This window comes from Triturus cristatus, chromosome 1_1, assembly GCF_964204655.1.
Source record: "Triturus cristatus chromosome 1_1, aTriCri1.1, whole genome shotgun sequence".
NCBI classification, from domain to species: Eukaryota; Metazoa; Chordata; class Amphibia; order Caudata; family Salamandridae; genus Triturus; species Triturus cristatus.
Genome location: NC_140579.1, coordinates 123,137,787 through 123,164,454, shown reverse-complemented (window position 1 = coordinate 123,164,454; position 26,668 = coordinate 123,137,787). Strand labels below are relative to the sequence as shown.

The 26,668-nt window shown below is 46.1% G+C and overlaps 1 protein-coding gene across 1 annotated transcript in view; it reads right to left on the bottom strand.

Annotated features, from left to right (window-relative positions):
* The window catches only part of LOC146869740 (uncharacterized), a 507,514-nt gene that overhangs the window by 437,645 nt on the left and 43,201 nt on the right, over positions 1 to 26,668 (bottom strand). The window lies entirely within an intron of this gene.

The following is a 26,668-nucleotide window of genomic DNA, read 5'->3' as shown; positions in this document are numbered from 1 at the left end:
ATCTGTTTGTACCCACCAACATGTAGGGGATAATAATTCTTGCAAGATAACTATAGCGGTTAATGCACTTGCTGCAGAGATCTGTGTTTACCCAGCACCTTGTAGGGGATAATCATAAAGACAAGATAAGTCTGGCGGTTAATGCACTTGCTGCAGAGATGTGTGTACCCAGCGACGTTTGGATAATAATAAAGGCAAGATTACTCCGGCGGTTAATGTCCCTGCTGCAGGGATCTGTGTGTACCCAGCAAGTTTTAGGGGATACTAATAAAGACAAGATGACTCTGGTGGTTAATGCACTTGCTGCAGAGATCTGTGTGTACCCAGCAACTTGTAGGGGATAATAATAAAGACAAGATGATTCTGGCGTTTCATGCACTTGCTGCAGAGATCTGTGTGTACCCAGCAGCTTTTAGGCGATACTAATCCTGGCAAGATAACTCTGGCTGTTAATGCACCTGCTGCAGGGATCTGTGTGTACCCAGCAACGTTTAGGGCATAATAGTACTAGCAAGATAACTCTGGGGGTAAATGCACTTGCTGCAGAGATCTGTGTGCCTAGCAACATGTAGGGGATAATAATAAAGGCAAGATAACTCTGGTGGTTAATGCACTTGCTGCAGAGATCTGTGGATACCCAGCAACCTTTAGGGCATAATAGTTCTAGCAAGATAACTCTGGCGGTTAATTCCCCTGCTGCAGTGATGTGTGTGCCTAGCAACTTGAAGGGGATGATATTAAAGGCAAGATGACTCTGGCGGTTAATGCACTTGCTGCAGAGATCTGTGGATACCCAGCAACCTTTAGGACATCATAGTACTAGCAATATAACTCTGGCGGTTAATTCACTCGCTGCAGAGATCTGTGGATACCCAGCAACCTTTAGGGCATAATAGTACTAGCAAGATACCTCTGGGGGTAAATGCACTTGCTGCAGAGATCTGTGTGTCAAGCAACTTGTAGGGGATAATAATAAAGGCAAGATAACTCTGGCGGTTAATGCACTTGCTAAAGAGATCTGTGTGCCTAGCAACTTTTAGGGGATAATAATAAAGGCAAGATAACTCTGGGGGTAAATGCACTTGCTGCAGAGATCTGTGGATACCCATCAACCTTTAGGGTATATTAGTACTAGTAAGATAACTCTGGCGGTTAATGCACTAGCTGCAGAGATCTGTGTGCCCAGCAACCTTTAGGGCATAATAGTACTAGCAAGATAACTCTGGTGGTTAATGCACTTGCTGCAGAGATCTGTGTGCCTAGCAACTTGTAGGGGATAATAATAAAGGCAAGGTAACTCTGGAAGTTAATGCACTTGCTGCAGAGATCTGTGTGTACCCAGCAATTTGTAGGGGATATTAATAAAGGCAAGATAACTCTGGCGGTTAATGGCCCTGCTGAAGGGATCTGTGTGTACCCAGCAACTTTTAGGGGATAATAATAAAGACAAGATAACTCTGGTGATTAGTGCACCTGCTGCAGTGACAAGTGTGTACCCAGCAACTTGTAGGGGATAATAATTCTGGCAAGATAATTCTAGCTGTCAATGCACTTACTGCAGAGATCTGTGTGTACCCAGCAACTTGTAGCGGATAATAATAAGTACAAGGTAACTCTGGCAGTTAATGCACCTGCTGTAGGGATCTGTTTGTACCCAGCAACTTGTAGGGGATAATAATAAAGGCAAGATAACTCTGGCGGTTAATGCACATGCTGCAGAGATCTGTGTGCCCAGCAAACTTTAGGGCATAATAGTACTAGGAAGATAACTCTGGTGGTTAATGCACTTGCTGCAGAGATCTGTGTGCCTTGCAACTTGTAGGGGATAATAATAAAGGCAAGATTACTCTGGCGGTTAATGCACTTGCTGCAGAGAACTGTGGATATCCGGCAACCTTTAGGGCATAATAGTTGTAGCAAGATAACTTTGGCGGTTAATGCACTTGCTGCAGAGATCTGTGGATACCCAGCAACCTTTAGGGCATAATAGTACTAGCAAGTTAACTCTGGCGGTTAATGCACTTGCTGCAGAGATTTGTGTGCCCAACAACTTGTAGGGGATAATAGTAAAGGCAAGATAACTCTGTTGGTTAATGCACTTGCTGCAGAAATCTGTGGATACCCTGCAACCTTTAGGGCATAATAGAACTAGCAAGATAACTCTGGGGGTAAATGCACGTGCTACAGAGATCTGTGTGCCTAGCAACTTGTAGGGGATAATAATAAAGGCAAGATAACTCTGGCAGGTAATAAACTTGCTGCAGAGATCTGTGGATACCCAGCATCCTTTAGGGCATAATAGTACTAGCAAGATAACTCTGGCGGTTAATGCCCCTGCTGCAGAGATCTGTGTGCCTAGCAACTTGTAGGGGATAATATTAAAGGCAAGATAACTCTGGCGGTTAATGCACTTACTCCAGAGATCTGTGTAACTAGCAACTTTTAGGGTATAATAATAAAGGCAAGATTACTCTTGAGGTTAATGCACCTGCTGTAGAGATCTGTGGATACCCAGCAACCTTTAGGGCATAATAGTACTAGCAAGATAACTCTGGGGGTAAATGCACTTGCTGCAGAGATCTGTGTGTCTAGTAACTTGTAGGGGATAATAATAAAGGCAAGATAACTCTGGTGGTTAATACACTTGCTGCAGAGATCTGTGGATACCCAGCAACCTTTAGGACATATTAGTACTAGCAAGATAACTCTGGCAGTTAATGCACTTGCTGCAGAGATCTGTGTGCCCAGCTGCGTGTAGGGGATAATAATAAAGGCAAGATAACTCTGGGGGTAAATGCACTTGCTGCAGAGATCTGTGGATACCCAGCAACCTTTAGGGCATAATAGTACTAGCAAGATAACTCTGGGGGTAAATGCACTTGCTGCAGAGATCTCTGTGTCTAGTAACTTGTAAGGGATAATAATAATGGCAAGATAACTCTGGCAGTTAATGCACCTGCTGCAGGGATCTGTGTGTACCCAGCAACTTTTAGGGCATGATAGTACTAGCAAGATAACTCTGGGGGTAAATGCACTTGCGGCAGAGATCTGTGTGCCTAGCAACTTGTAGGGGATAATAATAAAGGCAAGATAACTCTGGTGTTTAATGCACTTGCTGCAGAGATCTGTGGATACCCAGCATCCTTTAGGACATAATAGTACTAGCAAGATAACTCTGGCCGTAAATGCACTTGCTCCAGAGATCTGTGTAACTAGCAACTTTTAGGGGATAATAATAAAGGCAAGATTACTCTTCAGGTTAATGCACCTGCTGTAGAGATCTGTGGATACCCAGCAACCTTTAGGGCATAATAGTACTAGCAAGATAACTCTGGGGGTAAATGCACTTGTTGCAGAGATCTGTGTGTCTAGTAACTTGTAGGGGATAATAATAAAGGCAAGATAACTCTGGCGGTTAATACACTTGCTGCAGAGATCTGTGGATACCCAGCAAACTTTAGGACATAATAGTACTAGCAAGATAACTCTGGCGGTTAATGCACTTGCTGCAGAAATCTGTGTGCCCAGCAGCGTGTAGGGGATAATAATAAAGGCAAGATAACTCTGGGGGTGAATGCACTTGCTGCAGAGATCTGTGGATACCCAGCAACCTTTAGGGCATAATAGTACTAGCAAGATAACTCTGGGGGTAAATGCACTTGCTGCAGAGTTCTGTGTGTCTAGTAACTTGTAAGGGATAATAATAAAGGCAAGATACCTCTGGCGGTTAATGCACCTGCTGCAGGGATCTGTGTGTACCCAGCAACTTTTAGGGCATGATAGTACTAGCAAGATAACTCTGGGGGTAAATGCACTTAAGGCAGAAATCTGTGTGCCTAGCAACTTGTAGAGGATAATAATAAAGGCAAGATAACTCTGGTGGTTAATGCACTTGCTGCAGAGATCTGTGTAACTAGCAACTTTTAGGGGATAATAATAAAGGCAAGATTACTCTTGAGGTTAATGCACCTGCTGTAGAGATCTGTGGATACCCAGCATCCTTTAGGGCATAATAGTACTAGCAAGATAACTCTGGGGGTAAATGCACTTGCTGCAGAGATCTGTGTGTCTAGTAACTTGTAGGGGATAATAATAAAGGCAAGATAACTCTGGCGGTTAATACACTTGCTGCAGAGATCTGTGGATACCCAGCAACCTTTAGGGCATAATAGTACTAGCAAGATAACTCTGGCGGTTAATGCCCCTGCTGCAGAGATCTGTGTGCCTAGCCACTTGTAGGGGATAATATTATAGGCAAGATAACTCTGGCGGTTAATGCACTTGCTGCAGAGATCTGTGGATACCCAGCAACCTTTAGGACATAATAGTACTAGCAAGATAACTCTGGCGGTTAATGCACTTGCTGCAGATATCTGTGTGCCCAGCAGCGTGTAGGGGATAATAATAAAGGCAAGATTACTCTGGCGGTTAATGCACTTGCTGCAGAGAACTGTGGATACCAAGCAACCTTTAGGGCATAATAGTTGTAGCAAGACAACTCTGGCGGTTAATGCACTTGCTGCAGAGATCTGTGGATACCCAGCAACCTTTAGAGCATAATAGTACTAGCAAGGTAACTCTGGGGGTAAATACACTTGCTGCAGAGATCTGTGGATACCTAGCAACAATTGGTGCATAATAGTACTAGCAAGATAACTCTGGGGGTAAATGCACTTGCTGCAGAGACCTGTGTGTCTAGCAACTTGTAGGGGATAATAATAAAGGCAAGATAACTCTGGTGGTTAATGCACTTGCTCCAGAGATCTGTGTAACAAGCAACTTTTGGGGGATAATAAGGAAGGCAAGATGACTCTGGTGGTTAATGCACTTGCTGCAGAGATCTGTGGGTACCCAGCAACCCTTAGGGCATAACAGTACTAGCAAGATAACTCTGGGGGTAAATGCACTTCCTGCAGAGACCTGTGTGCCTAGCAACTTGTAGGGGATAATAATAAAGGCAAGATAATTCGGGAGGTTAATGCACTTGCTGCAGAGATCTGTGGATACCCAGCAACCTTAAGGGCTTAATAGTACTAGCAAGATACGTCTGGTGGTAAATGCACTTGCTGCAGAGATCTGTGTGCCTAGCAACTTGTAAGGGATAATAATAAAGGCAATATAACTCTGGCGATTAATGCACTTGCTGCAGGGATCTGTGGATACCCATCAACCTTTAGGGCATAATAGTACTAGCAAGATAACTCTGGTGGTTAATGCACTTGCTGCAGAGATCTGTGGATACCCATCAACCTTTAGGGTATATTAGTACTAGTAAGATAACTCTGGCGGTTAATGCACTTGCTGCAGAGATCTGTGGATACCCAGCAACCTTTAGGGCATAATAGTACTAGCAAGATAACTCTGGGGGTAAATGCACTTGCTGCAGAGATCTGTGAATACCCAGCAACCTTTAGTGCATAATAGTACTAGCAAGATAACTCTTGCGGTTAATGCACTAGCTGCAGAGATCTGTGTGCCCAGCAACCTTTAGGGCATAATAGTACTAGCAAGATAACTCTGGTGGTTAATGCACTTGCTGCAGAGATCTGTGTGCCTAGCAACTTGTAGGGGATAATAATAAAGGCAAGGTAACTCTGGCGGTTAATGCACTTGCTGCAGAGATCTGTGTGTACCCAGCAATTTGTAGGGGATAATAATAAAGGCAAGATAACTCTGGCGGTTAATGGCCCTGCTGAAGGGATCTGTGTGTACCCAGCAACTTTTAGGGGATAATAATAAAGACAAGATAACTCTGGTGATTAGTGCACCTGCTGCAGTGATCAGTGTGTACCCAGCAACTTGTAGGGGATAATAATTCTGGCAAGATAATTCTGGCTGTCAATGCACTTACTGCAGAGATCTGTGTGTACCCAGCAACTTGTAGCGGATAATAATAAGTACAAGGTAACTCTGGCAGTTAATGCACCTGCTGTAGGGATCTGTTTGTACCCAGCAACTTGTAGGGGATAATAATAAAGGCAAGATAACTCTGGCGGTTAATGCACATGCTGCAGAGATCTGTGTGCCCAGCAAACCTTAGGGCATAATAGTACTAGGAAGATAACTCTGGTGGTTAATGCACTTGCTGCAGAGATCTGTGTGCCTTGCAACTTGTAGGGGATAATAATAAAGGCAAGGTAACTCTGGTGGCTAATGCACTTGCTGCAGAGATCTGTGTGCCTAGCAACTTGTAGGGGATAATAATAAAGGCAAGATTACTCTGGCGGTTAATGCACTTGCTGCAGAGAACTGTGGATATCCGGCAACCTTTAGGGCATAATAGTTGTAGCAAGATAACTTTGGCGGTTAATGCACTTGCTGCAGAGATCTGTGGATACCCAGCAACCTTTAGGGCATAATAGTACTAGCAAGTTAACTCTGGCGGTTAATGCACTTGCTGCAGAGATTTGTGTGCCCAACAACTTGTAGGGGATAATAGTAAAGGCAAGATAACTCTGTTGGTTAATGCACTTGCTGCAGAAATCTGTGGATACCCTGCAAACTTTAGGGCATAATAGAACTAGCAAGATAACTCTGGTGGTAAATGCACGTGCTACAGAGATCTGTGTGCCTAGCAACTTGTAGGGGATAATAATAAAGGCAAGATAACTCTGGCGGTTAATACACTTGCTGCAAAGATCTGTGGATACCCAGAAACCTTTAGGGCATAATAGTTCTAGCAAGATAACTCTGGCGGTTAATGCCCCTGCTGCACAGATCTGTGTGCCTAGCAACTTGTAGGGGATAATATTAAAGGCAAGATAACTCTGGCGGTTAATGCACCTGCTGTAGAGATCTGTGGATACCCAGCAACCTTTAGGGCATAATAGTACTAGCAAGATAAATGCTAGTGGGGGTAAATGCACTTGCTGCAGAGATCTGTGTGTCTAGTAACTTGTAGGGGATAATAATAAAGGCAAGATAACTCTGGCGGTTAATACACTTGCTGCAGAGATCTGTGGATACCCAGCAACCTTTAGGGCATAATAGTACTAGCAAGATAACTCTGGCGGTTAATGCCCCTGCTGCAGAGATCTGTGTGTCTAGTAACTTGTAGGGGATAATAATAAAGGCAAGATAACTCTGGCGGTTAATACACTTGCTGCAGAGATCTGTGGATACCCAGCAACCTTTAGGACATAATAGTACTAGCAAGATAACTCTGGCGGTTAATGCACTTGCTGCAGAGATCTGTGTGCCCAGCTGCGTGTAGGGGATAATAATAAAGGCAAGATAACTCTGGGGGTAAATGCACTTGCTGCAGAGATCTGTGGATACCCAGCAACCTTTAGGGCATAATAGTACTAGCAAGATAACTCTGGGGGTAAATGCACTTGCTGCAGAGATCTCTGTGTCTAGTAACTTGTAAGGGATAATAATAAAAGCAAGATAACTCTGGCGGTTAATGCACCTGCTGCAGGGATCTGTGTGTACCCAGCAACTTTTAGGGCATGATAGTACTAGCAAGATAACTCTGGGGGTAAATGCACTTGCGGCAGAGATCTGTGTGCCTAGCAACTTGTAGGGGATAATAATAAAGGCAAGATAACTCTGGTGTTTAATGCACTTGCTGCAGAGATCTGTGGATACCCAGCATCCTTTAGGGCATAATAGTACTAGCAAGATAACTCTGGGCGTAAATGCACTTGCTCCAGAGATCTGTGTAACTAGCAACTTTTAGGGGATAATAATAAAGGCAAGATTACTCTTGAGGTTAATGCACCTGCTGTAGAGATCTGTGGATACCCAGCAACCTTTAGGGCATAATAGTACTAGCAAGATAACTCTGGCGGTTAATGCCCCTGCTGCAGAGATCTGTGTGCCTAGCAATTTGTAGGGGATATTATTAAAGGCAAGATAACTCTGGCGGTTAATGCACTTGCTGCAGAGATCTGTGGATACCCAGCAAACTTTAGGACATAATAGTACTAGCAAGATAACTATGGCGGTTAATGCACTTGCTGCAGAGATCTGTGTGCCCAGCAGCATGTAGGGAATAATAATAAAGGCAAGATAACTCTGGGGGTAAATGCACTTGCTGCAGAGATCTGTGGATACCCAGCAACCTTTAGGGCATAATAGTACTAGCAAGATACCTCTGGGGGTAAATGCACTTGCAGCAGAGATCTGTGTGTCTAGTAACTTGTAGGGGATAATAATATAGAGAAGATAACTCTGGCAGTTAATGCACCTGCTGCAGGGATCTGTCTGTACACAGCAACTTTTAGGGCATGATAGTACTAGCAAGATAACTCTGGGGGTAAATGCACTTGCTGCAGAGATCTGTGTGCCTAGCAACGTGTAGGGGATAATAATAAAGGCAAGATTACTCTGGCGGTTAATGCACTTGCTGCAGAGAACTGTGGATACCCAGCAACCTTTAGGCCATAATAGTTGTAGCAAGATAACTCTGGCGGTTAATGCACTTGCTGCAGAGATCTGTGGATACCCAGCAACCTTTAGGGCATAATAGTACTAGCAAGATAACTCTGGCGGTTAATGCCCCTGCTGCACAGATCTGTGTGCCTAGCAACTTGTAGGGGATAATATTAAAGGCAAGATAACTCTGGCGGTTAATGCACTTGCTGCAGAAATCTGTGTGCCCAGCAGCGTGTAGGGGATAATAATAAAGGCAAGATAACTCTGGGGGTAAATGCACTTGCTGCAGAGATCTATGGATACCCAGCAACCTTTAGGGCATAATAGTACTAGCAAGATAACTCTGGGGTAAATGCACTTGCTGCAGAGATCTGTGTGTCTAGTAACTGGTAAGGGATAATAATAAAGGCAAGATAACTCTGGCGGTTAATGCACCTGCTGCAGAGATCTGTGGATACCCAGCAACCTTTAGGACATAATAGTACTAGCAAGATAACTCTGGCGGTTAATGCACTTGTTAAAATCTGGTTTGCGATGTCAACATAATCGGCGCCACCTTGTCCCCTCTCAGGCCCGTACGCTCTCTTAAGCAGTAGCCATTTTGAAAGCGCCATGGCCCCTCTGCCCCTCGCCGATCACCAGCGCGTTCCCTTAGCGCTGCAAACATCCCCCCGCGCGCCGGCCACCCCCCCCCCGCTCTCTCATACATGGGCCATAAACCCTCTCCTTCTGCGCGACCCTGCCATGGAACCACATCCCGCGCCTGACCAACACCTTCTTTCATCCCATACATGGTCATACATCCTTTTGATAACCCCCTTCCTCTGCGCCCGATTGTCCGAACCGATCCCAGGCCATCACCTAGCCCTGCGGATGCAGTTTATTGCCCCTACTGTAAGGGAAACACCTCACATCAAAGGGATTACAGTAGATCAAGGCCCCCACCCCCTGAGACCCGACCAGTCGCACACACCACCGGGAATTGGCGGAATGTCTAGCTGTGTGATAGCCATCTCCTACTGTGGGTGGGGTGGGGACTTCCACTGTAGATATGAGTGGGAACGAGCTTGAAGTGGGGATTTCAAGGATGTCTTTCCGTACATCAAAGTCTCAACAAGAATGTGTCACATGTAATAAAGCAATAAACCTGTGTATGTGGTTAGAGCACCTCGAGACGATACCTTGCTGTCCGATCTGACGTGTTCTGCTCCGACGGAATAAAACTTTGTTTCCTGCCTTCCAGTCTCCAGCGCCTGCCTCTTTTGTTGGTTAATCATCGAATGGTATAAGAGGCGATTACCGCCGGGCAATACTTGAAAGGTTATCGACTGAAACTGCCGCTACCATTTAACACACTTGCTGCAGAAATCTGTGTGCCCAGCAGCGTGTAGGGGATAATAATAAAGAGCAAGATAACTCTGGGGGTAAATGCACTTGCTGCAGAGATCTGGGGATACCCAGCAACCTTTAGGGCATAATAGTACTAGCAAGATAACTGGGGGTAAAGCACTTGCTGCAGAGATCTGTGTGCCTAGCAACTTGTAGGGGATAATCATAAAGGCAAGATAACTCTGGTGGTTAATGCACTTGCTGCAGAGATCTGTGGATACCCAGCATCCTTTGGGGCATAATAGTACTAGCAAGATAACTCTGGTGGTAAATGCACTTGCTCCAGAGATCTGTGTAACTAGCAACTTTTAGGGGATAATAATAAAGGCAAGATTACTCTTGAGGTTAATGCACCTGCTGTAGAGATCTGTGGATACCCAGCAACCTTTAGGGCATAATAGTACTAGCAAGATAACTCTGGGGGTAAATGCACTTGCTGCAGAGATCTGTGTGTCTAGTAACTTGTAGGGGATAATAATAAAGGCAAGATAACTCTGGCGGTTAATACACTTGCTGTAGAGATCTGTGGATACCCAGCAACCTTTAGGGCATAATAGTACTAGCAAGATAACTCTGGCGGTAAATGCCCCTGCTGCAGAGATCTGTGTGCCTAGCAACTTGTAGGGGATAATATTAAAGGCAAGATAACTCCGGCGTTTAATGCACTTGCTGCAGAGATCTGTGGATACCCAGCAACCTTTAGGACATATTAGTACTAGCAAGATAATTCTGGCGGTTAATGCACTTGCTGCAGAGATCTGTGTGCCCAGCAGCGTGTAGGGGATAATAATAAAGGCAAGATAACTCTGGGGGGAAATGCACTTGCTGCAGAGATCTGTGGATACCCAGCAACCTTTAGGGCATAATAGTACTAGCAAGATAACTCTGGGGGTAAATGCACTTGCAGCAGAGATCCGTGTGTCTAGTAACTTGTAGGGGATAATAATATAGGCAAGATAACTATGGTAGTTAATGCACTTGCTCCAGAGATCTATGTAACTAGCAACTTTTAGGGGATAGTAATAAAGGCAAGATTACTCTTGAGGTTAATACACCTGCTGCAGAGATCTGTGGATACCCAGCAACCTTTAGGGCATAATAGTACAAGCAAGATAACTCTGGCGGTTAATGCCCCTGCTGCAGAGATCTGTGGATACCCAGCAACCTTTAGTACATAATAGTACTAGCAAGATAACTCTGGTGGTTAATGCACTTGCTGCAGAGATCTGTGTGCCCAGCAGCGTGTAGGGGATAACAATAAAGGCAAGATAACTCTGGGGGTAAATGCACTTGCTGCAGAGATCTGTGGATACCCAGCAACCTTTAGGGCATAATAGTACTAGCAAGATAACTCTGGCGGTTAATGCCCCTGCTGCAGAGATCTGGGGATACCCAGCAACCTTTAGTACATAATAGTACTAGCAAGATAACTCTGGGGGTAAATGCAATTGCAGCAGAGATCTGTGTGTCTAGTAACTTGTAGGGGATAATAATATAGGCAAGATAACTATGGCAGTTAATGCACTTGCTCCAGAGATCTGTGTAACTAGCAACTTTTAGGGGATAGTAATAAAGGCAAGATTACTCTTGAGGTTAATGCACCTGCTGCAGAGATCTGGGAATACCCAGCAACCTTTAGGGCATAATAGTACAAGCAAGATAACTCTGGAGGGTAATGCACTTGCTGCAGAGAGCTGTGGATACCCAGCAACCTTTAGGGCATAATAGTACTAGCAAGATAACTCTGGCGGTTAATGCCCCTGCTGCAGAGATCTGTGGATACCCAGCAACCTTTAGTACATAATAGTACTAGCAAGATAACTCTGGTGGTTAATGCACTTGCTGCAGAGATCTGTGTGCCCAGCAGCGTGTAGGGGATAACAATAAAGGCAAGATAACTCTGGGGGTAAATGCACTTGCTGCAGAGATCTGTGGATACCCAGCAACCTTTAGGGCATAATAGTACTAGCAAGATAACTCTGGGGGTAAATGCACTTGCTGCAGAGATCTGTGTGTCGAGCAACTTGTAGGGGATAATAATAAAGGCAAGATTACTCTTGAGGTTAATGCACCTGCTGCAGAGATCTGTGGATACCCAGCAACCTTTAGGGCATAATAGTACTAGCAAGATAACTCTGGTCGTTAATGCACTTGCTGCAGAGATCTGTGTGCCTAGCAACTTGTAGGGGGTAATAATAAAGGCAAGGTAAGTCTGGTGGTTAATGCACTTGCTGCAGGGATCTGTGTACCTAGCAACTTGTAGGGGATAATAATTAAGACAAGGTAACTCTGGGGGTCAATGTACCTGCTGCAGGGATGTGTGTGTACCCAGCAACTTGTAGGGGATATTAATAAAGACAGGAAGACAAAGGCAGTTGGTGCACCTGCTGCACTGATCTGTTTGTACCCACCAACATGTAGGGGATAATAATTCTTGCAAGATAACTATAGCGGTTAATGCACTTGCTGCAGAGATCTGTGTTTACCCAGCACCTTGTAGGGGATAATCATAAAGACAAGATAAGTCTGGCGGTTAATGCACTTGCTGCAGAGATGTGTGTGCCCAGCAACGTTTGGATAATAATAAAGGCAAGATTACTCCGGCGGTTAATGCACCTGCTGCAGGGATCTGTGTGTACCCAGCAAGTTTTAGGGGATACTAATAAAGACAAGATGACTCTGGTGGTTAATGCACTTGCTGCAGAGATCTGTGTGTACCCAGCAACTTGTAGGGGATAATAATAAAGACAAGATGACTCTGGCGTTTCATGCACTTGCTGCAGAGATCTGTGTGTACCCAGCAGCTTTTAGGCGATACTAATCCTGGCAAGATAACTCTGGCTGTTAATGCACCTGCTGCAGGGATCTGTGTGTACCCAGCAACGTTTAGGGCATAATAGTACTAGCAAGATAACTCTGGGGGTAAATGCACTTGCTGCAGAGATCTGTGTGCCTAGCAACATGTAGGGGATAATAATAAAGGCAATATAACTCTGGTGGTTAATGCACTTGCTGCAGAGATCTGTGGATACCCAGCAACCTTTAGGACATCATAGTACTAGCAATATAACTCTGGCGGTTAATTCACTCGTTGCAGAGATCTGTGGATACCCAGCAACCTTTAGGGCATAATAGTACTAGCAAGATAACTCTGGAGGGTAATGCACTTGCTGCAGAGAGCTGTGGATACCCAGCAACCTTTAGGGCATAATAGTACTAGCAAGATAACTCTGGCGGTTAATGCCCCTGCTGCAGAGATCTGGGGATACCCAGCAACCTTTAGTACATAATAGTACTAGCAAGATAACTCTGGGGGTAAATGCACTTGCAGCAGAGATCTGTGTGTCTAGTAACTTGTAGGGGATAATAATATAGGCAAGATAACTATCGCAGTTAATGCACTTGCTCCAGAGATCTGTGTAACTAGCAACTTTTAGGGGATAGTAATAAAGGCAAGATTACTCTTGAGGTTAATGCACCTGCTGCAGAGATCTGTTAATACCCAGCAACCTTTAGGGCATAATAGTACAAGCAAGATAACTCTGGAGGGTAATGCACTTGCTGCAGAGAGCTGTGGATACCCAGCAACCTTTAGGGCATAATAGTACTAGCAAGATAACTCTGGCGGTTAATGCCCCTGCTGCAGAGATCTGTGGATACCCAGCAACCTTTAGTACATAATAGTACTAGCAAGATAACTCTGGTGGTTAATGCACTTGCTGCAGAGATCTGTGTGCCCAGCAGCGTGTAGGGGATAATAATAAAGGCAAGATAACTCTGGGGGTAAATGCACTTGCTGCAGAGATCTGTGGATACCCAGCAACCTTTAGGGCATAATAGTACTAGCAAGATAACTCTGGGGGTAAATGCACTTGCTGCAGAGATCTGTTTGTCGAGCAACTTGTAGGGGATAATAATAAAGGCAAGATTACTCTTGAGGTTAATGCACCTGCTGCAGAGATCTGTGGATACCCAGCAACCTTTAGGGCATAATAGTACTAGCAAGATAACTCTGGGGGTAAATGCACTTGCTGCAAAGATCTGTGTGCCTAGCAACTTGTAGGGGATAATAATAAAGGCAAGGTAAGTCTGGTGGTTAATGCACTTGCTGCAGGGATCTGTGTACCTAGCAACTTGTAGGGGATAATAATTAAGACAAGGTAACTCTGGCGGTCAATGTACCTGCTGCAGGGATGTGTGTGTACCCAGCAACTTGTAGGGGATATTCATAAAGACAGGAAGACTCAGGCAGTTGGTGCACCTGCTGCACTGATCTGTTTGTACCCACCAACATGTAGGGGATAATAATTCTTGCAAGATAACTATAGCGGTTAATGCACTTGCTGCAGAGATCTGTGTTTACCCAGCACCTTGTAGGGGATAATCATAAAGACAAGATAAGTCTGGCGGTTAATGCACTTGCTGCAGAGATGTGTGTGCCCAGCAACGTTTGGATAATAATAAAGGCAAGATTACTCCGGCGGTTAATGCACCTGCTGCAGGGATCTGTGTGTACCCAGCAAGTTTTAGGGGATACTAATAAAGACAAGATGACTCTGGTGGTTAATGCACTTGCTGCAGAGATCTGTGTGTACCCAGCAACTTGTAGGGGATAATAATAAAGACAAGATGACTCTGGCGTTTCATGCACTTGCTGCAGAGATCTGTGTGTACCCAGCAGCTTTTAGGCGATACTAATCCTGGCAAGATAACTCTGGCTGTTAATGCACCTGCTGCAGGGATCTGTGTGTACCCAGCAACGTTTAGGGCATAACAGTACTAGCAAGATAACTCTGGGGGTAAATGCACTTGCTGCAGAGATCTGTGTGCCTAGCAACATGTAGGGGATAATAATAAAGGCAATATAACTCTGGTGGTTAATGCACTTGCTGCAGAGATCTGTGGATACCCAGCAACCTTTAGGGCATAATAGTTCTAGCAAGATAACTCTGGCGGTTAATTCCCCTGCTGCAGTGATGTGTGTGCCTAGCAACTTGAAGGGGATGATATTAAAGGCAAGATGACTCTGGCGGTTAATGCACTTGCTGCAGAGATCTGTGGATACCCAGCAACCTTTAGGACATCATAGTACTAGCAATATAACTCTGGCGGTTAATTCACTCGTTGCAGAGATCTGTGGATACCCAGCAACCTTTAGGGCATAATAGTACTAGCAAGATACCTCTGGGGGTAAATGCACTTGCTGCAGAGATCTGTGTGTCAAGCAACTTGTAGGGGATAATAATAATGGCAAGATAACTCTGGCGGTTAATGCACTTGCTACAGAGATCTGTGTGGCTAGCAACTTTTAGGGGATAATAATAAAGACAAGATAACTCTGGCGGTTAATGCACTTTCCGCAGAGATCTGTGTGCCTAGCAACTTGTAGGGGATAATAATAAAGGCAACATAACTCTGGCGGTTAATGCACTTGCTGCAGAGATCTGTGGAACCCAGCAACCTTTAGGGCATAATAGAACTAGCAAGATAACTCTAGGGTAAATGCACTTGCTGCAGAGATCTGTGTGCCTAGCAACTTGTAGGGGATAAATAATAAAGGGAGGATAACTCTGGCGGTTAATGCACTTGCTCCAGAGATCTGTGTAACAAGCAACTTTTAGGGGATAATAAGGAAGGCAAGATGACTCTGGTGGTTAATGCACTTGCTGCAGAGATCTGTGGATACCCAGCAACCCTTAGGGCATAATAGTACTAGCAAGATAACTCTGGGGGTAAATGCACTTGCTGCAGACACCTGTGCACCTAGTAACTTGTAGGGGATAGTACTAAAGGCAAGATAATTCTGGCGGTTAAATCACTTGCTGCAGAGATCTGTGGATACCAAGCAACCTTTAGGGCATAATAGTACTAGCAAGATAACTCTGGGTGTTAATGCACTTGCTGCAGAGATCTGTGGATACCCAGCAACCTTTGGTGCATAATAGTACTAGCAAGATAACTCTGGGGGTAAATGCACTTGCTGCAGAGACCTGTGTGCCTAGCAACTTGTAGGGGAGAATAATAATATAGGCAGGATAGCTCTAGCGATTAATGCACTTGCTGCAGAGATCTGTGGATACCCAGCAATCTTTGGTGCATAATAGTACTAGCAAGATAACTCTGGGGGTAAATGCACTTGCTGCAGAGATCTGTGTGCCTAGCAACTTGTAGGGGATAATAATAAAGGCAAGATAACTCTGGCGGTTAATGCACTTGCTGCAGAGATCTGTGTGCCCAGCAACTTTTAGGGGATAATAAAGGTAAGATTACTCTTGCGGTAAATGCACTTGCTGCGGGGATCTGTGGATACCCATCAACCTTTAGGGCATAATAGTACTAGCAAGATAAATCTGGTGGTTAATGCACTTGCTGCAGAGATCTGCGGATACCCATCAACCTTTAGGGTATAATAGTACTAGTAAGATAACTCTGGCGGTTAATGCACTTGCTGCAGAGATCTGTGGATACCCATCAACCTTTAGGGCATAATAGTACAAGCAAGATAACTCTGGTTGTTAATGCACTTGCTGCAGAGATCTTTGTGCCTAGTAACTTGTAGGGGATAATAATAAAGGCAAGGTAACTCTGGCGGTTAATGCACTTGCTGCAGAGATCTGTGTGTACCCAGTAATTTGTAGGGGATAATAATAATGGCAAGATAACTCTGGCGGTTAATGGCCCTGATGCAGGGATCTGTGTACCCAGCAACGTTTAGGGGATAATAATAAAGACAAGATAACTCTGGCGATTAGTGCACCTGCTGCAGTGATCAGTGTGTACCCAGCAATTTGTAGGGGATAATAATAAGTACAAGGTAACTCTGACGGTTAATGCACCTGCTGCAGGGATCTGTTTGTACCCAGCAACTTGTAGGGGATAATAATAAAGGCAAGATAACTCTGGCGGTTAATGCACTTGCTGCAGAGATCTGTGGATACCCAGCAACCTTTAGGGCATAATAGTACTAGCAAGATAACTCTGGTGGTTAATGCACTTGCTTCTTGGTGTCACCCCCTTGGTTCTGGGTTTTCTGCCTCACCCTGGTTCTGACCCATTTGTCTGCCTTCTTTCCCAATTCTTCGGGAGAGGTCAGATCAGAGTCCACCAGGTACTGATGCAACAACTGGTTTTGGCAATTATTAAGGATCTGTTCTCTCATGATAAGATTATACAATCCCTTAAAATCAGTAACTCTACTACCAACCAGCCAACCTTCTAGAGCCTTGGTTGCCCAACTCAACAAAGTCAGTCCAATCCTGAGTCTGTTCTTTCTGGGTATCTCTGAACTTCAACCTGTACTGTTCAGTGGTTAAGCCAAACCCATCTATTAATGCACTCTTCAGGGCTTCATAGTCATTAGCATCATCTTCTCTAACAGTGAGGAGCTTGTGTCTACCTTTACCAGAAAAGGAGAGACACAAGATTGCTGCCCACTGTGTCTGGGGGACCTGTTGAACTCTACAGGCCCTCTCTGTAGCAGTTATCCATTTGTGGATATCATCCCCACTCTGGTGGGGAGGAACAACCTTGGACAGGTTCCTATGGTCTGGAATGTAATCTCTGCCTCTAGGGACACTGTTGCTGCCACCAGGGGTATCTAACCCCTCTTTTCTAGAAGCTCTCTGGAGCTCAAAGGCTTCTCTATCTAAAACCAATTGCTTGGTTCTGAGGGTAAGCCTAGCTTCCTCATACTGGAACATCTTGTACCTTCTTTCAGAGGAGGTCTCTCTATGTAAGTATGAGTTTCTCTGATGGACAGAATCCTTGTCAGAGTGATATGAGTGGTTAGATTCCCTTGAAGGGGACCTAGGCCTCTCTCCCACTCTGTCAACTCTCTTAGGGAGAATTCCTCTGTCCAGTTCAGACCTTTCTGGGTATGGTCCTTCAATCACAGACTCCAGGTCATCTTGATTTTCATCATCAGACCCAGAGACTATGGCTGACCCACCCCCTGATCCAGATCCACCAGCTTCTAGAGCCATTCTAAGATCATCTGCAACAAGTAGATTTATTAGTTGTGTGGAGGGACTCTGTCCTAACCCCAGGTGTCTTGCAACACACATGGCCTTCAAATCAAAGAAGGGCATGTCCTTATACTGAGGTTGGGTGGACCCACTGGCTCCACCCCTTAAGGACATTCTAGTGTTGTGCAGTGTTGTACTACCTACACTAGTGTGTGGCCTACTGATCCTAGCTTGAGCTGTAGCAAGGGTGTGCTATCCCTTCACAAGCAACTCTAAGTTCAGTAGAACTTATTGATACTAAGCTAGACTTTTATATGTACCTTGAGTACCTATAGTGGTTTTCAGTTAGTAATTCAAATAGAGATTTTCTGGTAAAACAATGGCAAGCTGGAATCCCACACGCTGCCCACCAATGTGAGAAGTTGGCCTGGCATATGCTGGTCACTAGTTATAGTGGCCACCTTGCACCAGTCCAATTCGACTCTTATGGTAGATAGGTTTAAGACAACCTTTTAAAGAAAGCTATCCTAGTGGTAGCTGTGGAGAGTAGCCTTCAGGCTAAGTCTCAGAGGAATGTAAAGCAGCTTGTTTTACCTTATAACCTCTTGAATTACCAAATGAAAGGACACCACACAGAAACAAATATATATGTATTTATTTCTAGACACACTCTACTAATCTCTTTATGAGATTAGAAGCCAGGAACACATTCAAATATCAACGTTTCACAATAAGTTAAGCACAAATATGGCTGGGGCCCTAGGGGCGTACCAGACCATAAACAAAAAAAATGGGTTAAGAAAGTAGACTTGCAAAATGACAAGGCCTAGGGCCTGTAGAATCGCTGGGGCTTTACCACTGCAGTGAAAGCAGGTAAGTAATCGGCCCACAGGAGACGCATGCAGTGTGTGAACACAGCCGCGGGTTCCCTATTGATTATAATGGAGCAAGTTGCGGTTTGATTTTTAAAGTTTTAGGGTACTTCGAGGAAGTCTACAAGCAAGCCACTTACAAGGTAAGTAATTTGAGGGCCAACACACACTAGGGCACCGGAGTGCACGAGTTACCTCACCCAGGGAAGCCGGGTGCATAGGTGTCTTTTGGTGTCGGGTCGCGTCGCTGTTTTCTTGGAGACCAAAGAAGACTTGCTGCTTGTGTCGACTGAAGAAGTGTCCGGTGGAATCCAAGGGTGGATTCGAGATGCAGATGACCTGAAAATTGAAGGGACAGTGTTCAAAGTCACTTGCCAGTGACCGGGGGCCAGGAAGATGGATGACCACAGATGTCGGGTGATTTCAGGTCGTCGATGGTGTTTTGACTCTTCGCTCACGAGGTCCAGGAGAGATCGACGATGACCAGCAGCTGGATTCGGAGTGTCCCATGATGTCTGCAGCTGACTGCGGTGTCGGCAACCGGATTGGAGCCAACAAGCCTTGGCAACTGCAAGTCTTGTGTAGAGTGAAGAAGGTCAGCGTTGCAGACCAGCAAGGTCTGAGGGACTCATCCAGCAAGGGTGAGTGAGGGCAGGCCTGGAGCAACCAGAGGAGCCCTTTTAGCCGATAAGAAAGTCTTCGGGGGACCCACAAGCCAACGGGTAAGGGATCGCAAAGACGCCTCTTGAGGAAATGCTTCACAGGATCCCACGGTCACTCGGGACGGGGTAGGCCTCTGATGTTCGCTGCAAAACCTGCTGGAGGTTTGGGCCACAAATGGCCCAATGCACAAGTTCGTAGAACGTCGTGAAGGGATTGCACTCGACAATAGTGCATGGTCTCTGGGTATTGCTGTTCCTCGTCACTCGTGGGGTCCACTCGCCACAGCTCTGCTGGGGACTCACAATGGCTGTCGAGAAGTAAGGAAATCCACTTCCAGGGCTGCAGGGACTTCGAACTCCAGTGGGAGCGGGAAAGTTTGCGACCATTGATTAAGGTTTTTGGTGCCTGCCAAGCAGGGGAGTCACTCCTTGACTCCAAGGGAGATTCTTCTGTCTTCCAAAGGTAGTTGAACGTTGAAGGGCCAGGATTCTTCTTTGTAGAGAGTCGTCCAGGGTTATCTGCTTTGCAATGGCAAAGTTTGCTATCTTATACTGAAGATAAGGGAGGGACTAGCTCTATGACCACTCCTCTAGGAGGGTCAGGGTCAGGGGTGGTTACACCCACTTCCCTTTGTCCAGTTTCGCACCAGAGAAGGGACAGGTAGCCCCTGAACCGGTTTGAGCTGGCATATGCACAGAGGAGCCTACTGCTCCCCCAGTGCAGGACTTCAAAGCACTTTAGAAGTGCACCCACCCAGCTCCAATACACTAAATCCTGTCTGGAAGGTGGTGACACCTCCCTGTGACAGGATGCCTTTTGTTGGGCTTCCTCCACTGCGAGTTTCAGTCAGCAGCAGGAGGGCAGCCCAGTGTCTGTGCTGGTGGCATCCATTTTGTGATGCCAGGGCTCTTTCAGATTTCTGTCGTTTTACATGTTGTTCCCTCTAGAAGGGTAGGATCATGCTCCCACATCATGGACTGATGTGGGGGTATGATTCTAAGTTGTTTGACACCAAACACGACATGTTGTGATGCAGTCATTCCAAAGTTAGCATTTTAATGCACTTAAGAGTATATGGTTTAACCGCATCCACAAACAGCCATAGAGAATAGACTCTGCCAGCTGTAGAGGGGCCCTACTCATGCAGAGGCCCCCCCCCTCACATTGTAAACCAAGCACCCTGCCCTCAGGATTGATAGGGCCTGCCATAGGGGTGGCTGATAGGTTTATATGTGTGTGTATGGAGAGATATAGAAACCTATACCTCTGTGAGGAGTGCTAACACCACCTGCTTCCCAGGGGTGGCATAATACATGCTTCAGCCCCCGGTAGGCCTGTGAAGTGCCTATGCCCTAGGTACCTAAGGTACCATATACTAGGGGCTCATAAGGTACCACAGTATACAATCACTAGAGCATCTAGTATGCACTCAAAGTCGTTTAGAGAGAACAGAGAGACTGGGGCCCTGATTAGCAGGGACCCAGCCAGACTATAGCCAGAAACCAGCGTATACATCAGAAAAAAAGTGGGGGCAACATAAGTGCAGATCCTACTCTCCTACACACTTGCTGCAGAGATCTGTGTGTACCCAGCAGCTTTTAGGCGATACTAATCCTGGCAAGATACTTCTGGCGGTTAATGCACCTGCTGCAGGGATCTGTGTGTACCCAGCAACTTTTAGGGCATAATAGTACTACCAAGATAACTCTGGCGGTTAATGCACTTGCTGCAGAGATGTGTATGCCCAACAACTTTTAGGGCATAATAGTACTAGCAAAATAACTCTGGCGGTTAATGCACTTGCTGCAAGGATCTGTGGATACCCGGCAACCTTTAGGGCACAATAGTACTAGCAAGATAACTGTCGGTAATGCACTTGCTGCAGAGATCTGTGTGCCCAACAGCTTGTGGGGGATAATAATAAAGGAAAGAAAACTCTGGTGGTTATTGCACTTGCTGCAGAGATCTGTGGATACCCAGCAACCTTTAGGGCATAATAGTACTAGCAAGATAACTCTGGGGGTAAATGTACTTGCTGCAGAGATCTGTGTGCGTAGCAACTTTTAGGGGATAATAATAAAGGCAAGATTTATCTTGCGGTTAATGCACTTGCTGCAGAGATCTGTGTGCCTAGCAACTTGTAGGGGATAATAATAAAGGCAAGATAACTATGGTGGTTACTGCACTTGCTGCAGGGATCTGTGTGCCTAGCAACTTGTATGGGATAATAAAAAACAAAAGATAACTCTGGAGGTTAATGCACTCGCTGCAGAGTTGTGTGTGCCCAGCAATGTTTGGATAATATTAATACTAGCAAGATAACTCTGGCAGTTATTGCACTTCCTGCAGAGATCTGTGTTTTGCCCAGTCACAGTTTTGACTCAAAGTAGCACAGAGGGTTACTGTGTCTACTGCAAAGCACACTGCGTAACATGCAGATCACAGATTTGTATTTGTAGGGTCCAGCAACCACTACCGTCTGCAGTGTATGCTACTTGTTACCTGGCACCTCTGGCGTGGGTCTCCCTTCCATCTTCCATCTTTCGCTTTTGTCTCCTCTGTGTTTGCTGGTGTTAGATGCTCTGGGCGCTGTGCCACTGCCATAGCGCGAATGCTCCCTATTGTAACTTGATTGTATGAATTGGTATTCCCATAATTAGCTCATTTGATTTACCTGTTAGTCCCTAGTATAGTGCACTGTGCGTGCCCAGGGCTGGTAGACCGAATGCTGCTGGTGGGCCTGCAGCGCTGATTGCGCCATCCACAGAAGCAGCTTGTAAAATGTGTCTCAGACCTGCCATTGCAGAGCCTGTGCGCATTCCAGAACTGCCATTTTGACTGTGAAGTGAACCTACTTCCCAGTCCCTAAAACTTCCCTTGGCATCATATAAGTCACGCCTATGGCAGGGTGCATTGTATGTGAAAGGTAGGACCTGCCTTGGTCTGTGTGGCATGTCCTGATAGTCTGACCTGTAGATGTCTGAAGGAGTCTGGGACAGAACTCCCGGCACCTGTTACTAACTCCGTCAGGAAATTTGGGACACAGGAGCCCCCACCTCCCTTGAAAGAATTAGGCTTTCTCATCAATGCCCGTTCTCTGGTCAAAAATAATTTAGCCTTCAGAGACTTTGTATCTCAAAGGAAACCCTCTTGGGTTTTTGTAACTGAAACGTGGGGTTCGGACTCAGCAGGCCCTGATTTGGTTAACGCTCTCCCTGACGGCTATGCCATGGCAAGACAGGATAGAGAGGGCCGTAAAGGGGGGGAATAGGTATTATTTATAAGAACGCCTTTACCTGTCGCATGGAGTCTCTTCCTTCTCCCTATAATTCCTTTCAGGCCATGTTCTTTTCCCTTAGCTCCTCTCCCATAGAAAATTTCTCTGGTATTCTTATTGACAGACCCCCAGGTTCCAGATCCTCATTTGGCTCCGACCTTCTGGAAGCTATAGAGCCTTTTCTAAATAGGCCCTCCCTTACTATTCTTGGGGATTTCAATTTCCACTTGGAAAATAGTAATTCTAGTGATACGCTATTCCTCTTGGATCTGCTGGCCTCCCTCAATCTTTTTCAAAAGGTATTATCTCCTACCCATACTGCCGGCCATACGCTAGATGGAGTCTTTACGAATGACCCTAGATTGGAGTTGGGTGCTTCCTTTCCCCTCTCTTGGTCCGATCATAACGCAGTTTCTATGGAATTCACTCCTTGTGCCTCTCTCGCCCCTAGAAAAGATATAAACTGTTGGGTGCAGAAGAGGAGCTTCCGGGGGTTGACTGATCAATCCCTGGGTCCCCTCATTGCCAATTTCAAGTCTCTTCCCTTTCAGGATATCGACTCTTCGGCACGGGAGCTTGCGAGCACTATCGCAAAGGCAGTGGACACTCTTGCCCCCCTCAAATCTCTATATAGCGCCAGGAAACGCCTCTCAGCGCCCTGGTACTCCGACTCTCTCAGTTCAGAGGCAGGCATGTAGGAGGCAAGAAAGGCTCTGGAGAGCACAGCCCGATGCGGAAGGTCGGACTAAGCATAGAAATCTTCTTAAGAGCTATAAAGCGGCGGTGCTGGTTGAAAAGCAATCTTATTTCTCTAACCTCACTTCCTCTCTTACTTCCCCTGGAGACCTGTTTAAAATTGTAGACACCTTACCCCTTGTCCATCACCCAGACCCCATTGTCCCTTAACAAGAACTCTGTGATCAGATTTCTTCCTTTTTCCACACCGAAATTTTAGACATTTACACAGCCCTCCAGACGGACAATTTGACTCGGGCCTTCTCTCCCGATTCGGGGAATACTACTCTCCCTATCGAAACCTACCCCAGTTTCCCCCTTCTCACGGCCAAGGACCTCGATAAACTCTTGGATTCTCTTAGGTCAGGCTCTCCTCTTGACCCCTGTCCGCTCAAAGTCTTAAAAAACTGTAGGGCAACTCTCATCCCCCCCCTGTTGGCAGTTATGAACAGGGCTATATCCAGTGGTGCTTTTCCAGCCTACTGGAAAACAGCTATTGTAAAGCCCCTCTTAAAAAAGGCCACTTTGGACCCTGGGACTTTAAAGAACTTCCGTCCCATCTCCCTTCTCCCTGCCCCAGCCTAGATGTTGGAGGCTCATCTGAATTTCCATCTCAGCGCCTTTCTTGATAAAACCTGCCTGCTTGATCCATCTCAGCACTGTTTCAGTAAAGCGCATAGTACTGAGTTAGCTCTTACAGTGGTGGTCAATAATATCCGCGCTAAGGTCGACAGGGGTCAGACCACCCTTCTGATCCTGCTCGACTTTACAGCCGCGTTTGACACCCTGTCCCCCACTATCTTGGCCTCCCGTCTCAGTGAGATGGGGGTGGAGGGTCTGGCTCTTAGTCTCCTTACCTCCTTTCTTAACAACAGGGAGCAAAGGGTTAAATTGGGTGACTTCCTCTCCACCGCCAAGCCTTTGCAGTGCGGGGTCCCTCAGGGCTCTTCTTTGAGCCCTACACTTTTCAACGTTTATGTGGCCCCACTCGCTAGGCTTGTCAGGTCCTTTGGACTGGAAGTACTCTCGTACGCCGATGACACCCAAATCATGGTCTCCCTGTCACAATCTGTTGGGTCCACGGGCTTAAACTTTAGGAACTGTATGGGGGCCATGGCAGGTTGAATGACGTCAAACTTCCTAAAGTTGAATGGGGAGAAGACTGAGATCCTTGTGTTCGGGGGAAACAAGGAGGTTTGGTCAGCCGATTGGTGGCCATCGACTCTGGGAGTATGCCCCCAGCCATCCCCCGTTGCCCGAAATCTGGGAGTCCTATTTGACACGTCACTTGCCTTTGATAAGCAAGTGTATAGGACCGTTTCCACCTGCTGTGGGGTCCTAAGGGTGCTGAGAAAGCTCACCCATGACCTCACCCCTGACGCCCGGAAACAAGTATCGGTTGCCCTCCTATCTTTGCGCTTGGACTACTGCAACGCCCTTTATCTTGGGATGAGCAACAAACTGGTTCATCGGCTGCAAGTGGTCCAGAACGCGGCAGCAAGGTTTGTCGTTAATGCCCCTAGACGCTCCTCAGGAACTGCGATCAGGAAACATCTTCATTGGCTCCCGGTGCATGCCAGAATAAAATTTAAAACCCGGATTGTCATCCACCGGGCTCTTCATGACGCAGGGGCCGAGGGCATTAGGTCTCTGCTGTCGTACTACACGCCAGGTAGGGCCCTGCGATCCGCCAGTCAGAAGTTGCTAACTGTCCCACGTGTTGCGAAAGCAAGGTGGGGTGGCAGGGCCTTCTTCGCTCTTGCCCCCAGACTTTGGAACGAGCTTCCCCTTGATCTCAGGAATCAGGAATCTCTTACTCTGTTTCGCAGAGGCCTTAAAACTTTGCTTTTCTCTGAAGCTTACCCTTAATGCTTCTTCCTCTCCTTGGGCCATATGTATGAACACATTTTCCCATAGACACAGAATGGGTAAAACCCTTTGATACATCTGGCCCCTTATCTTGGATCTGGCTGATTGCTTTCCATCAGTTGCGCCTGGACGCCTTCGGGCAAAGTAGCGCATTATAAATTCCCTATCAATCAATCAATCAATTACACTCCATTTTGTTTCTCAGTATTGCAAGGCTATCTGTTTCCTTAGGCCAGAATGGGCAGTTTGATTATTACATCCTATAATGCTATCTGATCCAAGGAACATGATAGGAAAGCCGAATGTAGTATGCCTGAGCTCAGAATATTAAAGTACATCTTTCAGGGAGGATTATTTTTATATTCTGTGTTTGAAAATACCACTTTTAGAAAGTAGGTATTTTCTTGCCTAATTCTTCCAGAGTGCTCCACTGTTATGTGTATTGGCTGTCTGGTTTTGGAGGGACAGGGCAGGCTGAGCCCGACCTGGATTGAATAGAGATCTGCAGTTGGAGTATGGGGAGGGGTGACCCTTTGATCTGAGCAGGGCAGTGCCTGACAAGGTGAATGATGGCCTCACCTCCCACTGTGCGTCTGATGGCAGACCCCCTCTCCCTGAAAGGCAGGATGCAGCCTTGTAAACAAAGTGCTCCAGGACCACACTGAACTGGTTCTGGCTGGGTTCAGTGATTTGTGACTTTTTGAGAACAAAGACGTTTGGGGTATAAATATCTGTGCTAAAACCCCTACCCGGTGTGTTACTTCTGGATGTCAAGACGAACCTATGTCCATGTAACTAGAGGGAAAGGACTTTGAAACTTTCATCCATCTTGCTGATGCAACTACCCCAGGGCCTGATTTGAGCTTGCCTCCTGCTGAAGTCTCAGGGACATTAGATTTCACCCATCAGCCTTCTGAATTCCTATTTGAGGGGGATTCTACTCGCAGGTGAGGCCTCTGTTGAGAATTTCACAGCCTCTGGGTCTACTGAGGGGAACGCGGGCTGAGAATCATCGCCCTCGCTATTGTGGGCCGCTGCAGCTGAGGAGCAGTTGCCGCCGAGAGCCCGCATCTGTCTGTGCTACGAGAATCATCGCTATCGCTATTGTGGGCCGCTGCAGCTGAGGAGCTGTTGCTGCTGAGAGCCCGCATCTTTCTGTGCTACGAGAATCATCGTTATCGCTATTGTGGGACGCTGCAGCTGAGGAGCTGTTTGTAGTATCCTCCAGTTATGTTAATATGTTCCCTTTCAACCTGTACCTAGCTGCTCAGCCAGTGTGAGTGTTCCGTGTAGATTGTTAGTGTGAGTGGAATAGTTGGGTGCCTGGTGTGTGTGAGTCAGTTGGAAGATGGGCTGAGCAGCTAGGAGGCGGCTCCTGGTGGGGCTCTATATCTGCTCTGTATCTACTCTACTCAGGGGCTCGCTGTAACTACTTCTGAGAACTGAATAAACTACATCAACTTCAACTCAGCTACGTCTACTTTGTCTCCTGAGAACGTGGGGCCAGCCCGAATCTGTCT